General features: G+C 41.7%; 1 protein-coding gene and 1 long non-coding RNA gene across 2 annotated transcripts in view; one reads left to right on the top strand and one right to left on the bottom strand.

Annotated features, from left to right (window-relative positions):
- The window catches only part of RIMS4 (regulating synaptic membrane exocytosis 4), a 266,686-nt gene that overhangs the window by 178,062 nt on the left and 72,934 nt on the right, over positions 1-15,690 (top strand). The gene's annotated exons all lie outside the window — the stretch shown is intronic.
- The window catches only part of LOC137542292 (uncharacterized), a 31,711-nt gene continuing 16,988 nt past the window's right edge, over positions 968-15,690 (bottom strand). The window contains exon 3 of the long non-coding RNA XR_011025392.1: positions 968-1,082. This is a non-coding gene — a long non-coding RNA (uncharacterized lncRNA). The remainder of the gene's footprint in view (positions 1,083-15,690) is intronic.

Here is a 15,690-nt window from a genome sequence, read left to right as displayed (position 1 = left end):
AAGAGGAAATCTTAAAGGGAACCAGAGATGAACGTTTCACACAAAATAAACATATCAGTTGATAGCTTGTAAAGAATAAATGCTCTACCTGATAATTTTGCCGCTCTGGTGTGCCTTTTTTAGTGTTTTTTATCCATTATTGCTCCAGGAAAAATCAAATATGGCCGTCGGCTCATATCACTTCTGCTTCCAGGTTATGAGGTGTTCTGGATGTGCTGTCTAGGCTATATGAGACTAGGCTGCTATCTAGGCTAAATGCAGCCTTTCATCTATGTGCTTTCATATTGGTATGATCTGCCTGTAGGAAGTGTCACTGATAATAACTGCATTTTCATTCCTATGAGAATCTAGTGCACACAGAGCACACAGGGATCATATTACAGCCACAGAGCTTCTCTCTCAGGAGCAGCCCCCTCCCATGTCATCACAGCTCTCAGTATGCAAAGCAGAAGATCTAAGCCAGGAGGGGGAAGGCTTGGGCTTGAAAGGACTTCACAGAAGAGTGACTCAGCTATAATGATTCCAGGTCAAACCTCGACTGAATTGTCGGTGGATTCTTATCACAGTTGCTAATAGACTAATTAAGCAGATAACAATGAAACTAAAAGCAGGGTAGGTGTTTACTGTCATGTTCCCACTGATAAATGTAATAAAATACATGAGGGTGCTTCATCTCTGGTTCTCTTTAACATTTCTAGCATTGATTCTGCTTACAGCACATAATCAGCACCATGGAGAGCTACTTTCAATTCTGTGCCCACTGTAGCCAGTACCATCTGCTGAATGTAATGGATGCTAACTAATAAGGTTGTCCAGGACTTGAGAACACTGGGGAATGCAAGAGATCTTTCAAGACCGGTCTGGATCATAACAATCCTAATGAGGACTCTGACGACGATGAGGAGATGGGTGCTGTAGTGCCTCCCGTTCATGATATCTACAGAGCTCGGCAGCAAAAGAGGATTTGATGAACCTGTGAAAAATCTCAGAGACAGACTTGATCAACCATCGTTCTTCTTTTGGCCTTGGACCGTCTGATTTAAAGCACTTTGGCGATGGGTAGACACTGGTGCCTGGATACCCTTTACAGTGAAAAAGGATATGTGAGAGTGAAAGCCGCTTTTCTTCAGCAAGGACTAAGTCTTGACCTGTACATATATGTTCATCTACATTTTTATGTACGATGGAAAAAAGTTGGAGGCTCTCATAATTTTATTTTTGAAAACTGGTTGGCTTAAAATGGCAACCATTTCTGTTTTGTTTTTTCCTGGTTGAACTCAATGGACGTATGGCTTTTTTCAACCCAGATAATTATGTAACTTGCCTGTTATTAGGTTGCCAGAGTTTGTAACCCTTGCCACTCCGGAGTCATTGAGGACCATACTGAAGGTTGATGAAATATTAGTGAAAGAACACTGTTTGCAGTGATGTGCTGACTGCTGCAGTGAGAACTTTATAAAAACATTATCACAAACAACTTGGTTTTATCAAATAATAATTGTACATTTTTGTCACCTTATAAAAGTTGTTTGAAACAGCAATTTAACCTCTTAAAACAGAAGGTATTTGCGATTATTTAGGTGGAGTAAGCATATGAGGTCTCCCACAATGCATCACTGTTGAATATGCAAATGACAATTTGCATATTCAGCAGTGATGCCTTACTGGAGACCTCATATGCTCACTCCAACCTGAATAATCACAAATAACTTTTGTTTTAAGAAGGCAAATTACTGTGATGCATAGCATTTTTTTTTTTTTTTGTAACAATTTTTATTTCAAAAAAGAAAGATTAATATACATACAAAAATACAATAAATTTTAGTTCAGATTCAGACCTTCATATATATAGAAAAAGTACGCCAAATTTGGCGACAGTCCCTATACAGCTCTATGAAATTGCAACATCCGTATAAACATAATAGTAGCAGTAATGATTAACAAAAACTCCATAGCTATGCATTATTTTCTCACAAGTTGTTACATAAGACAGGTATAGGAGAGAGTTCAGAGAAACATGGTGAGTAGGCAAAGCTCTGCTACTAGGACCGGATGATACTCTGTTACATATGATCAAATAACCTTGTTACCAATAGAGGGGAGTACTTTACCATATTTCTAGGTGTCTATACTGACCCTAAAAAGGGATAATTCCAGGCTGGATGTTTTGGGTGTCTAGGGTGTCTAGAGTGACTAGGGTGTCCAGGGTGGCCACCTATTTAGGGATGAGCGGCTCTGAAAGAGGGTTGACCGGATCATAAGTATCATGATTAAATGAACATATTTGCATACCTTAATTCGAGGAGAGTGACAGGGATACATGTCAGTGGGACACAATTACCAGACTTCAGTGAATAAGAGACTTGTATTCGCTGGAGTCCTTGAACTCAAACCACAAAGTCCAATTTACCACAAACTTGTGGGAGGATTCTGCCTTATTGTGTATGAGATCTTCAATATCTGCAATAGCTTGGACACGGTCCAACCACATTTTGACTGTTGGAGATGTCTGGGATCGCCACAAAGGGGGGATGCAGGCCTTGGCTGCATTTAGGAGATGGCAAGGAAGAGATTTCCCATATCTTTTGCCTGTATGAGCCATTCTATGAAGTAAAAAGGCTTCTGGTTCCCAGGGGACATCAAAATCTGCAATCTGCTTAATTAAGGATTGTACTTTTTTCCAAAACTCTGCGAGATTTGGACAGTTCCACCATAGGTGTAACAAATCTCCGGGACTTTCCCCGCATCTCCAACATTCATCAGGTGTGGTAGCATCGAATTTGTGGATGATTGAGGGGGTTCTGTACCAAAAAGAGAACACTTTGTAGTTGCATTCCTGTGTAGTAACATTCAGGGAGCTTTTAGGTACCAAATCACATGCCCTAGACCATTCTTGACTAGAAAATTCCTTACAAAGGATTTGCTCCCACTGAGTCTTGAATAAGTACTGTGGGGTATGAGTGAGAGTTAAGAGGTTCTCATAGATGCGTGAGAGCACATGTCTTTGAGGAATTTTTTGTAAGCATAATTGTTCAAAAAAAGTAATCGGCCGTGATGAAAAAGTAAGGTCCCTTAAAGTCGAGATGAAACTTCTGATTTGGAGATAAGACCAGAAAGGGATTGGTGGAACTATCTCTGAGTTTAGTTCAAATAGAGTTTTGGTACTCAGCGGATCAGTCTTAGTGATGAGATTCATCAATAGTAAATCAGGGTATTTAGAATAATTTTTGAGAAAGGAGACATCACCTCCCGGGGGGAAAGACTCACAGAATCTCAACGACGTTAAAGGACCAGGGACCGAGGATATATTCGTCTCGAGACATAACTGTTTAAAGCCCTTCACACAATGACCAATTAGGGGGTGTCTGTGTAATTCATGGGTGTGTGTATTTTCCCTTTTAGACATAAAGGACCAAGGTGACCACTTCAAATATGGACCATACATTTCTTCTTCTAAGATGACCCAATCTTTATTGTTTCTATTGCAGTGCCAATCAATTATCCTCGATAGGCGGGCCGCTTGGTAGTACCTAAATAAGTCCGGTAGGCCCAGACCACCTCTTTCCTTTGGGTACACCAGTTTTGAACTCCTTATTCTAATGGGTTTATCTTTCCATATTAGTTCTGTGAAAACCTTCTGAAGCTCATTGATCCAGGCCTTCTTGAGAAAGATGGGAACTGTTTGAAGGATATATAAAATCCGAGGGAGAACATTCATTTTTAAGCTAGCTACTCTGCCAAACCAGGAGAGTGTCCCCTCTCTCCATCGACTCACGTCACTTCGTATGTTTGCTATAAGAGGTAGATAATTACAGATAAAAAGATTTTTTAAGTTTCTGGGGATTTGTATACCCAGATATGTGAATTTTTCTTCGGCCCATTGAAAGGGAAAGTTAGCCTTACAGGTATTGATAACTTTGTCTGATAGAGATATGGCCATAGCTGTGGATTTGCCATAGTTTATGTTAAGATTGGATATTTCCCCGAAAATCTCAAAGGCCCTCAGAAGATTTGGTATAGAAATCAAAGGTTGGGTTAAATAAAAGATCAAATCATCTGCAAATGCAGCTACTTTACATTGCTTAGAACCAATAGTCACTCCTTGAATTGAGTCTGTCTTTTTAACTAAATTAAGAAAAGGCTCAAGTGATAGAATAAAAATCAGTGGAGAGAGGGGACACCCCTGTCTGGTACCATTGTGCAAAGAAAAGCTATCAGAAAGGGTGCAATTGACCTTAACACGGGCCGTTGGATCGCTATACAGTAGAGAAATCCATTTCATCATGGCCTGGCCCAGGCCCATTCCCCTCAGAGTGGCATCAAGATAATCCCATGCAACTCGATCAAAGGCCTTCTCGGCGTCAGTGGAGAGTAAAAACCCTTCCACCGACCGTCGAGAAAGCCAATGCTGAATATCCAATGTTTTGATGGTATTATCCCGAGCTTCACGGCCCGGGACAAACCCCACCTGGTCAGTAGAAATAAGCTGTGGAATAAATTTAATCAGCCTGTTTGCAATGATTTTTGCAAATAATTTTAGATCATTGTTTAAGAGGGAAATGGGCCTGTATCCAGTGCACGAGCATCTATCTTTCCCCTCCTTATACAGCACTGTAATGTGAGCCTCCAGAGGTTCCTTGGAGTGTGATTGGTCAAGGGTTACTGCATTAAAGGCTTTCAGGAAAAATGGTGATAGGGTCGATTGAAACAGTTTATAATAATATAGTGTAAGGCCATCTGGTCCCGGGCTTTTCCCAGATTTTGATTGTTTCAAGGCATCAGAGAGTTCACTTGCCGAGATTTCTGTTTCAAGTTCTAAAAGATCGGTTTCGTTTAATCTAGAGAGACCATTTTCCTGCAGGAAGGCCTGGATCTTCTGAGCTCTAGCTTCAACGCCCCCTGTGGGTGACAAATTGTACAACTTTTGATAGAACAATTTAAATTGTTCAGCAATCTCTTTGGTTTTGTGTACCAATGTATTATCGCTTTTGCGAATTGCGGCTACCTGGAGTTCCATCTTTCTTTGTCTCAGGACTTTAGCCAACATTTTCCCAGGTTTATTCCCCTCTTGATAGAACAATTTTCATAGCATTTTTTTAAGTAACAGGACTTTTTGTTCCTTTTTAGCCCATTACACATTCCTAGGAGTTCTGGCTGACCATGAGCTGCTGGGCAATCTGTAACTAATAAAAGTTGCCGTTCCAGTCAAGGTTTGTAGGATCAATTATGTTTTCCAGTATTCTATAACTAGAAGTTTAGAAAGCTAAACTCTCTGTTGTGCTAGTTAAATAGCACCATTCTCCAAAGCTAATACATAACTGGTCAGGATTGAGTTCCACTTTTAGTGTGATCACTTCTTTACCACCAGAATTCAAAAATATTTTTTAATCATGTAAGTCACCCAGTTAGGTGGTGATGACTCAAAATGTGGTGGGGAAGATTTCAAAAGCCTTCCACCAAAAGCACTGTAATGTATACCACTGTCGACATAAAATAAAAGGTATTTCTATAAAATCACTTTCAGCTTGAGTAAAAAAGCATGACAATGGGTGGAACCAGGCAGTTAATACTTTAAGCTTGGTCCTATGGACTACTGAGGCATCTGGAACCATTTGTGTAATGAAATATAGCCTTGTACATACAGAGCTATGGATAATAACATGCATACATGGTGTTTCAGTATATCTGGTCATCACCAGCACAAGGTCTGAATCCAAAGCTATTGGAGACGAAGATCTAGATGTAAGATTAACAGAAGTCAATCTATCCATTTTGCTTTTTAGAACATGGGGCTAAGTGGGTGACTATAATAACTTAGGCCTGGTTCATATCATGACCATGGAGTTATAGCTGTGGTTGCCTCATGTTTACTGGAATTCCCTGGTTCCTGATCTGGAGCTCCACCATGCCTCTGTTCCTGTTTTCTACAAAACCTGGACAATGAATGATCTCTAGAAATGAACAGCAGGTCTCTGCTACTCCTGACATTGGCACAGTACACTGGCGTTCCTTTCTCCCTTGCTCACCACTTTCTAGATTCGCTGTTTTTTTTTTTTCTTTTAAAGGAGATGTCCTTCAACACAAAACCTCATCCAAAAAACATATTCATGAACTTCCTGTGTTTGATTCCTCTAACAATGTATTTTCCAGCTCTTCCTATCCTGGCTTTTGCTGAACCTACTTTTTACTTTACTACTGTATTATAATGCCTGCTATTTATCAGATAAGCTATTGTCCTTTGAATACAGTGCAGGATAATGTCCTCTAATTCAGTCAAGAGGCTTCCTCATTTGATCTTTTTAGAACAAAAATAGGCATTTTCCTTGCAGGTAAGGCATCCAGCAAAACCATCATTTTAACAAGTACAGCAATTTACTCCTGACAGCATAACGCAATCAATTTAGCTGTCACAGCTAAAGGAAAGTCATTTTTAAAAGCTGAACTCCAGGGAGGCGGCTAAATACACTTCTGAAATACTGTGTATAGGAACTGTGTCACCTTCCAAAATGTTTATGAATTATGGGACTAGCTGGGCTGAATTGCGAAGTCTAGTCACACACAGTGCAGTCATCATAATCAGTTCTGTGACTTCAGTTCAGCAACACAGCCCGGTAACAGACCTTCCACCAATCCTGCTGATTGGACAGTACTGATGAGGTAATCATTCTACCCTGTCCTCCAGCAAACCAAGTGCCTGCTGTTAGATTGACAGCGCAGTGCAACAAAGTAGTGTCTGATTGGCTGACATCACAGGCTAGAACTGGACAAGCATGCAGCTAGTGTGGAATATATTATTGTATGTAATTATCAACATTTGTATAGCATATTTTTGCATTACTAGATTCCATTAATTGACATGCTGGTTTTGCTGGTCTTCCTGTGTGAATTCAGACTACCAAACTGCCAAAACGTCTGCTTTTTATAAAGGGGTTATGATCCCTCTTGTATCATGTCCTGTTGGTTGCAGCGGAACTGAATTTCTCTGCATGCATTCAGTTGCATGGTTTTGATTGCATTCGCACTGAGTGTCATTGCCATCTGCAATAACTCTGCAGTTCAGAGCAGCTCAGAATGTTGTCATGCATTTACCTGTGGCTTGCTGCAGCTGAACTACAGCCAGGCAGCACTGAATGCCCCACTTGCATGTTGCTACATAATGTTGCATGCATTTGTAATAAGAGTTCTATCCATCTGTAGTCAGCCTGCAGCCTTCAATCAGACTAAACGGGCCCATACACTCAGCCGATTTTCTGGCCGATCGATCGATCAAAATCGATCGATCAATTGATCGATTGCAAATCAGTTGGCCAATTGACCGATCAGTTGGCCAGTTGACCGATCGACGGCTGATTTTGATCGATTCCGGTGGATTTCCATCGAACTGGCAGGGTGGAAAATCTAGGTCGATCTGATGAGATTGCTTATCATTTTGCATTGGCCCTAATGGAAATCTGATGGCAAAAAAATGCCATCAGATCGAATTTCAATAGATTTCAAACTGAAATCTATTGGAATTCTATCCTAGTAAAAAAAAAATACTCTAAAAACACATCAGATAAGAAATCCATATGATGATCTATCTGCTGCTAATCTGACGAGTGTATGGGCACCTTAACACAGGATTGAGCGATTACCATTAAGCTGTGTTGGCATTTGGATATCTGCTCTCATTGGGTGATGTTCATAGAAAACCCTCCTCCTCCTCTGATACCATGCCCTGTCATAGCATTCAGCTCTCCACAGCTGCCTGCTGGGTCCCATGTTTCAGTCGTGTATTACCTTGCCTTGCATTGCTTTGTCTTGCTCCCTTGTGGACGGTTGCTGTACCCGCATGGGCAAACAGCAAAGTCCTTCCAGACCTGTTAGTCCGGACGTAGCTTTCACTGCGTAGTGATTAGCTAGCGATCCTACTAGTTCTAATCCTGTCGACTTGACTATAGCTGCGGTTGCTATTAGTTACGCTCCTTCCTGTTCTGTCTTGTTTGTGCTTGTGTGGATGTTTGCTATCGCTGGGGCAGCGATTAGATTGGTAAACATTGCTTCCTGTTTGTCTGTTCATGTTTATTCAGTGTGGTGGACATCAGATGATCAGCACTGCGGTCGCTCTGAGCAACCATTGTGTCTTGTTTTATTGTGGCGGTTATCGGAAGCTCAGAGCTCTGAGCAATTTTGCTCTCTAGTCTATAGCTCTGTAGAACTGACAGCTGCCTGCTCACTACACTGCTGTATCATTATAGCTCCAGTAGAGTTGACAGCTGCCTGCTCACTACCTTGCTTTATCTTCATAGCTCCTGCTGTGATCTGTGTAGTCTCCTCCACTAGTGCACCCTGCCTTCTACAGTTTGATAATACCCATCCTCCTTGTTTTGCCTAGTGGGCTCTAGTAGTACTCTCAGCCTCAGGCTCTATACCTTGTACACTGAAGTCCTGCTGGGTAACTGTAGTCGGGTAGGCCTACTGGCCTCCTGTTCATGCGGGGGCTTGGCGTATAGGTGAAGAGCGTGGTATTAGATTAGGGTATAGAGGCTGAAGGAAGACGAGAGATCTGCCAGGCCCGACTTCATAACAAGAGATGGTCACCCTTACTGATGATTAAATAATCATGCATATGTAACTAGCAGCAAGCAGCTTCTACTTATCTTTTTAACTACTATGCACGTGGTAATAGTAAACTTAATTTTTCACACACTGCTTCTGCATTTTGACTTATCCTTCATTAAATAAATACACTTATAAGTTGTGTTCTGTTCTTCTGAGGTTGTGTTTCCCTAACGTTAAAGAGACCTTCCCCATCCCTGCAGCTGCAGGCAATGCAGCACTGGCTCCCCCGAAGCCTCCCGCAATCCTTCCCCAACAAGCCTGACAAGGCTTGATTTATTTACCTCTCTGGGATCCATCGCAGGCGATGTAGCAACTCTTCCTTCGTGCTAGGTGGAAATAGTCGAGCCCAATCGTATCCGCTCTACTGCGCAGGCGCAAAAGGACTCACGTCTGCGCAGTAGAGCGGATCAAACTGGTTGGCTATTTCCATCTTACACGATTGGATCCAGAGGCTTCCCCCTCACGAGGTAAGTATCCCCCAGAGGGGTATTATGAGCAATCACAGTTTTGTGAAACCGCTCCCATTTTGTCAGAGAAGAGAGCCACAGCAGTGAGAGCCACCTTACCTGGATGTTGCCGTGGCACTCCACTCTGTGCTCCATCCTCCCGATACTTCCTGTTTCGAAGCCGGAACCTTCATTGTGAAACAGGATGTATCAGGAGGATGGAGCGCAACATCCAGGTAAGTGTACTCTTACTGCTGTGGCCCCATTCTCAGACACAAGCGAGACCTGCTGAGATCCAGACGATTTACATTTTTTTTTTGTCTACTGATTAGAGATAGCTAATTAGATGTTAATAGTCCCAGATTGCATGCAAATTTAACTTAAATTATAAGTGGCCTGGACCTGGGTCAATCAAACACACTTCCTGCTGTTTTTGATTGGCCAAATTCCAAGCTGCATACAATTTGCATGGCAACCAGAATTATTTGCATTTCATTGAGCAAGAGGGTGTACTTTCTTTTTCTCAGGACTGAATGCTTTACTTGTGCAAGATTCCTACCCACAAAAAGCAATCAACATATCCATAGCACTCTGATCTAATTTCATCAAAGAAAATGACAATTGATTGCAAATAACTACTGTTGTTTTTTCCATGTAGCAAGTTGCCCCTTGCACCGTGTATCAGTGAAGCCTGTAAATGTTCATAATGGCTAGCTTTATTGCTCTGCACCACAATAACTGGCAGGGCAGACATTAAACAATTTGTCACTAGTAAAAGTCAAAGCCTGTGATGTTCTAAGCACATCCATTTGAAATGTTTGTCCCCGGGGTTAGAGTTCTGGATGTAATCATGCATTTGTGCCGCCATCAAGACTTATTTGTCATTTATAAGCGGCTCCCCTTGTGTGCCAGATCCCTGTCCTTTATCAACTATTTTCTTCCGAAGGAATCATCAAATTGGCTCTGCTGTGCATTAAGCTAAGCTGTTTCTGGATGTGATTATTAAATATTACCATCCTGGCCAACCTATAGAAAAACACTAAGTCACTGGTTTTCCTCATCTTAGCACACTGCTATTATCAGTGGCTGCTCCAGGATTTTTTTGGGGGGGTGCTATGCAGGTGCTGGACCAACTTCTGGGGTAGCTGATGGCAAAAAATGGGTGTGGCTAAAACCTGTAGCGTGTGAAGTGCGCCGCAGCAATAAAATTGGGCATGCAAAGATAGGCTGGCAAAGATCGAAGCTGAAAATCAAATCACTAGGGATATCAAATCTAACCCAAAAAAGTTTTACAAGTACATCAACTCTAAAAAAAGAAAGGTTGACTGTATAGGAATCCTAAAGGATGAGGGTGGGAACTCAATGGTGGATGACCAAGGTAAGGCAGAGTTATTAAATGCTTTCTTTGCTTCTGTCTTCACAAAGGAAACATCACTGTTGCAAATTACAGAGGCAGAAGAGTCTCAATCTTCTAACTGTAATATTAAATACTTAACGCAGGAAGAAGTAAAGGCAAGACTAAATAAATTAAAAATAGACAAGGCACCTGGCCCGGATGGCATGCATCCTCGGGTCCTAAGAGAATTAAGTTCAGTTATAGCTAAGCCCCTTTATCTTATCTTTTGTGACTCTCTTGCAACTAGCAGAGTCCCAGTGGATTGGCGTACAGCCCACGTTTTCCCATTATTTAAGAAGGGCAAAAAATCTGATCCAGGAAATTATAGACCTGTAAGCTTAACATCAGTTGTATGCAAACTATTTGAGGGGTTACTAAGAGATACTATACATGACTGCATAGTAGAAAATAATCTTATTTCTCAGCATCAACATGGGTTTACTAAAGACAGGTCCTGTTTGACTAACATGCTCAGCTTTTATGAGGTAGTGAATGCTAATATGGATATTGGGAATGCTGTAGATGTGATATACTTGGACTTTGCAAAGGCCTTCGACACTGTTCCCCACAGAAGTCTGGTGCAAAAGTTGAGGATGCAAGGACTGGGGAAGAGTTTGTGTGCATGGATAGGGAACTGGCTAATGGACAGAAAACAAAGAGTTGTGGTCAATGGATCGTACTCAAAATGGGAGACTGTTAGCAGTGGGGTCCCACAGGGGTCTGTACTGGGTCCAGTGCTCTTCAATTTATTTATTAATGACCTAGTAGATGCAGTAGTGAGCAATGTTGCTATTTTTGCAGATGATACAAAATTGTGCAGAATCATCAACTCTCAGGAAGATAGTGTCATATTGCAACAGGATCTGGATAGGATGGCTATATGGGCACATACATGGCAGATGAAATTCAATGTTGACAAATGTAAAGTCATGCATTTTGGTCGTACTAATGGTCTAGCACCATACAAAATAAATGGGATACAGTTGGGAACATCAAACTTGGAGAAGGACTTAGGAGTACTCATCGACAACAAGTTAAATAATCATACTCAATGCCAAGCTGCTGCAGCTAAAGCGAACAAAATTTTGGGATGCATTAAAAGGGAAATAAAAACTCGATGCTAGCATAATATTGCCCCTGTTTAACTCTCTAGTAAGGCCACATCTGGAATATGGAATTCAGTTCTGGGCACCACATTACAAAATAGATATTGCAGTTTTAGAGCAGGTACAGAGACGAGCTACAAAATTGATACGTGGGATGGAAGGTCTCGCTTACCAAGAAAGGTTAGATAAACTGGGTTTATTTAGTCTAGAGAAAAGACGCCTTAGAGGAGATCTAATTAACATGTATAAATACATCAGAGGGCAATATAATAGCTTGGCGGATTAGCTTTTTGTCCCTAGGCCTTCTCAAAGGACTAGAGGACATGAGATGCGCATGGAGGAAAAACGTTTTAGCCATTTATTTAGGAAAGGGTTCTTTACAGTAAGAGTAATTAAGATGTGGAATGCATTGCCACAGGAAGTCGTTATGGCAAACTCTATACCTGCATTTAAAGGGGGCTTAGATGCTTTCCTTGCGTTGGAAGACATCCATGGCTACAATTACTAGGTTATGCCTAATGATGTTGATCCAGGGGTTTTATCTGATTGCCATCTGGAGTCAGGAAGGAATTTTTCCCTTTTGGGGCTAATTGGACCATGCCTTGTGGGGGGGTTTTCGCCTTCCTCTGGATCAACAGGGGTATGTGGGGGACGGGCTGGAGATGTACTTTGTACTGGTTGAACTCGATGGACGTATGTCTTTTTTCAACCAAAATAACTATGTAACTATGTAACCTTGACCGGATGAGGGCGGAGCTAACTGTAATTTAAAAGTGCAGCACAAAGACAGTGGGCCCAAGTTTTGTTGACCCTTTCCCCAGAAAATTCACATAATTATGTTCTCAAGAAAATACACGTAATGTGAGCAGATTTGCCCAGAAAATATGTTCAATCATGTTGGCAGATTTGCCCAGAAAACACGTTCAATCACGTCGGCAGATTTGACCAGAAAACACAATCCATCATGTGGCAGATTTGAATAGAAAACATGTTAGATCATGTGGCAGATTTGCCCAGAAAACACATTCAGTCATGTGGCAGATTTCACCAGAAAACACGTTCAATCATGTCTGCAGATTTGACCAGAAAATACGTTCAATCATGTGGCAGATTTGCCCAGAAAACACGTTCAATCATGCAGCAGATTTGACCAGAAAACACGTTCAATCATGTGGCAGATTTGACCAGAAAACACGTTAAATCATGTCTGCAGATTTGACCAGAAAATACGTTCAATCATGTGGCAGATTTGCCCAGAAAACACGTTAAATCATGTCTGCAGATTTGACCAGAAAATACGTTCAATCATGTGTCAGATTTGCATAGAAAACACTTCAATCATGTAGCAGATTTGACCTGAAAACACTTCAATCGTGTGGCAGATTTGACCAGAAAACACTTCATTCATGTGGCAGATTTGACCAGAAAATACACCTGTTAATAAATAAAAAAACAACAACATTTACTCACCTGCAGAAGACCTCCTGTCCAGGCCTCTGTCCGTCACGCAGCTCCCACGATCCTCTGCAGTCAGCCAGCGACGTCCCCCCACTTCCTGAACTGACTGAAACTCCCGTGCTGAGAGCAGGGCTACAGGAAAATGTCGCTCGAAGCCCTGCACTGCAGACTTGAAATCTCCAGAGCAGGGCTTTGGATGCCATTTTACTGTAGCCCTGCTCTGCCGCTGTCGGAGCTATGGGCTGCTGCTGCCGGTGAACTGACGTGGCGTCTATTAGACGCCGAAAGTCAGTTCACGCTTAGGGGTGTTTAGACAATTTTAGGGGGTGCTTTAGCACCCCAAAGCATACGGTACGTACATGCATTTGAACCCATCCAATGACATTAAACATACTTAGGCAAGAATGTTCGAAATATAAGCTTTCACCTTTTTCTTGCCATATGAAAATGATGGTAAGAAATTGCTAACCTATGAACGTTCATAGTTCATCAACTTCTTACCTTGCATTTTACATGTTTTGAACATTTTATCTATTTTGGGCGGCTGTTACCCAATCATCGTACTAATATTACACTCCTTTGGAGGGACGAGAACCTTCAATCTGCCCATATTTTTGGAGCGAGTAACCACCCATCCTATACCCGAGTGCGGGACTGATTTTTTTTCTCTACACGTACTTAACATTGTTGGCTTTTCCGAAACCTGGATTTGTGAGTACCTCATTTGTTACCTCATTATTATCCAGTTTAAAAAAAACCTATTACACTATGTCAGGCAACTGTCCTTATATGTACCCTTTTGCTCAAGGTCTACTTGATCCATCTCCTACTTCTTCTGTGATACTCAGTGGTCATATGAGTTAAAATTTCGCTTTAACTCCTACTTATCTTTCAGATATCATACTTTTGTGTATGGTTGTTTGAGAAACAAACCATTTAAATCAAACTAATTCCCCGCCCATGCCTTCTGTCCATATGTCTCATTCATCCATCATTTCTTCATTTGTGACCTGTTAATTTGGAGGCCACTATTCGCCTCATGCAAAGTATCTGTTATGTTCTTTAGCCACATATTTAGCTGAGAGCTGGCACTCAAACACAGTGCATCAATTGGGCATTTAACTAATCTGTAGCCAAATGCCAGTGCCCAATTGATGTACCATACTTGAGTGCCATCTCTCAGCTACGCATTAGGCGAGCATTGGTACCAAATCAAACAGCTGGGAATGAAGACAGTAGAAGGTCAGTATAATTTAGGGTTAGAGACTACTTTAGGAAGATAAGTGGATAGGTTTGGGAAAGTTGTGTGTATCAGTTAGGTGAGTAGCGTTAGGTGTAAGGAAGGACTGTATGTTACTGGAGAGGTTAGGGTTAATATTAGGACGCTACCCTTTAAGCTTGGCAACCAACAGGAGAGATATCCTATTGGCTATAGAGACCATATGAGGCAATTGGGGTCAGGAAACTTTCTTCCACTTGCCAAGGGACAAAAATTCTCTACAGTCCAAGCATTTATCCACACCACATTTGCTTTTTCCTTTATTCCTATGTTTTACATTCCATGATATAAAAATAGCAGGAAGAACCAGAGGTTTAATAATGAAGATTGTTTGGCTGTCCTGATGAACCTCTGACCATGAACAAGCATGCATATCAGGTTTTACTGACTAAAGTCTGACCTGATTAGCTGCATGGTTGTTTCCTGTGTGATTCAGATGCTACTGCAGGCTAAGAGATCAGCAGGACTGCCCGGGAAATGGTATTGTTTAAAAGGAATAAATATGGCAGCCTCTATAGTGTGCATCAAAAAAGGGCGCCTGGAAAAAAGGGATATAGCCGAAATTATAAGTTGCAATGTAAAACAATATTTTTCGTTTATAGCTTGTAAACGAAAATGTATTGCTAAATAGGTTGCATAAATGGAAATGAAACGGCAAAATACCATCTATAACAACAAACTAATTCTGAAATGAAACGTCAAATCGCGTCTATAACATAAAATGATATTTACACTTGTATTAAGCATAGTAATACAATGGTATATTTTACAGGTATTTTACTGCAATTATGCCTAACTGTAGGCTCACACAGATCTCCCCCTATCCCTAACCCCTAGACCCCCCTTTGTGTAAATATACATAATTTAATAAATTGTATTTGTATATACTACATATATTGTACTGTAACTATACCTAACCATACTCTCACACAGAACCCTCCCTGTACCTATCACTAACCCCTAGACTCCCTTGGTGGTGCCTAAACCTAACCACCCCCTGGTGGTGTATATTGTACTGTAACTATACCTAACCCTACTCTCACACAGAACCCGCCCTGTACCTATCCCTAACCCTTAGACCCCTATGGTGGTGCCTAACCCAAACCCCCCCCCCCCCGGTGCTGCATAATCCTAAAACCCCCCTGGTGGTGCCTAACCTTAACCACCCCCTGGTGGTGCCTAGCCCTAAGACCCCCTTGGTAGTGCCTAACCCTAACCACCCCCCTGGTGGTGCCTAACCCTAACCACCCACTGGTGGTGCCTAACCCTAACCACCCCCCTGGTGGTGCCTAACCCTAACCACCCCCCTGGTGGTGCCTAACCCTAACCACCCCCCAGTTGGTGCCTAATCCTAAGACCTCCCTAGTGGTGCCTAACCCTAACCACCCCCCTGGTGGTGCCTAA

Source organism: Hyperolius riggenbachi, chromosome 12, assembly GCF_040937935.1.
Source record: "Hyperolius riggenbachi isolate aHypRig1 chromosome 12, aHypRig1.pri, whole genome shotgun sequence".
Taxonomy (NCBI): domain Eukaryota; kingdom Metazoa; phylum Chordata; class Amphibia; order Anura; family Hyperoliidae; genus Hyperolius; species Hyperolius riggenbachi.
The sequence above is the reverse complement of the archived record's forward strand: the minus strand, read 5'-3'. Positions and strand labels throughout refer to the sequence as shown.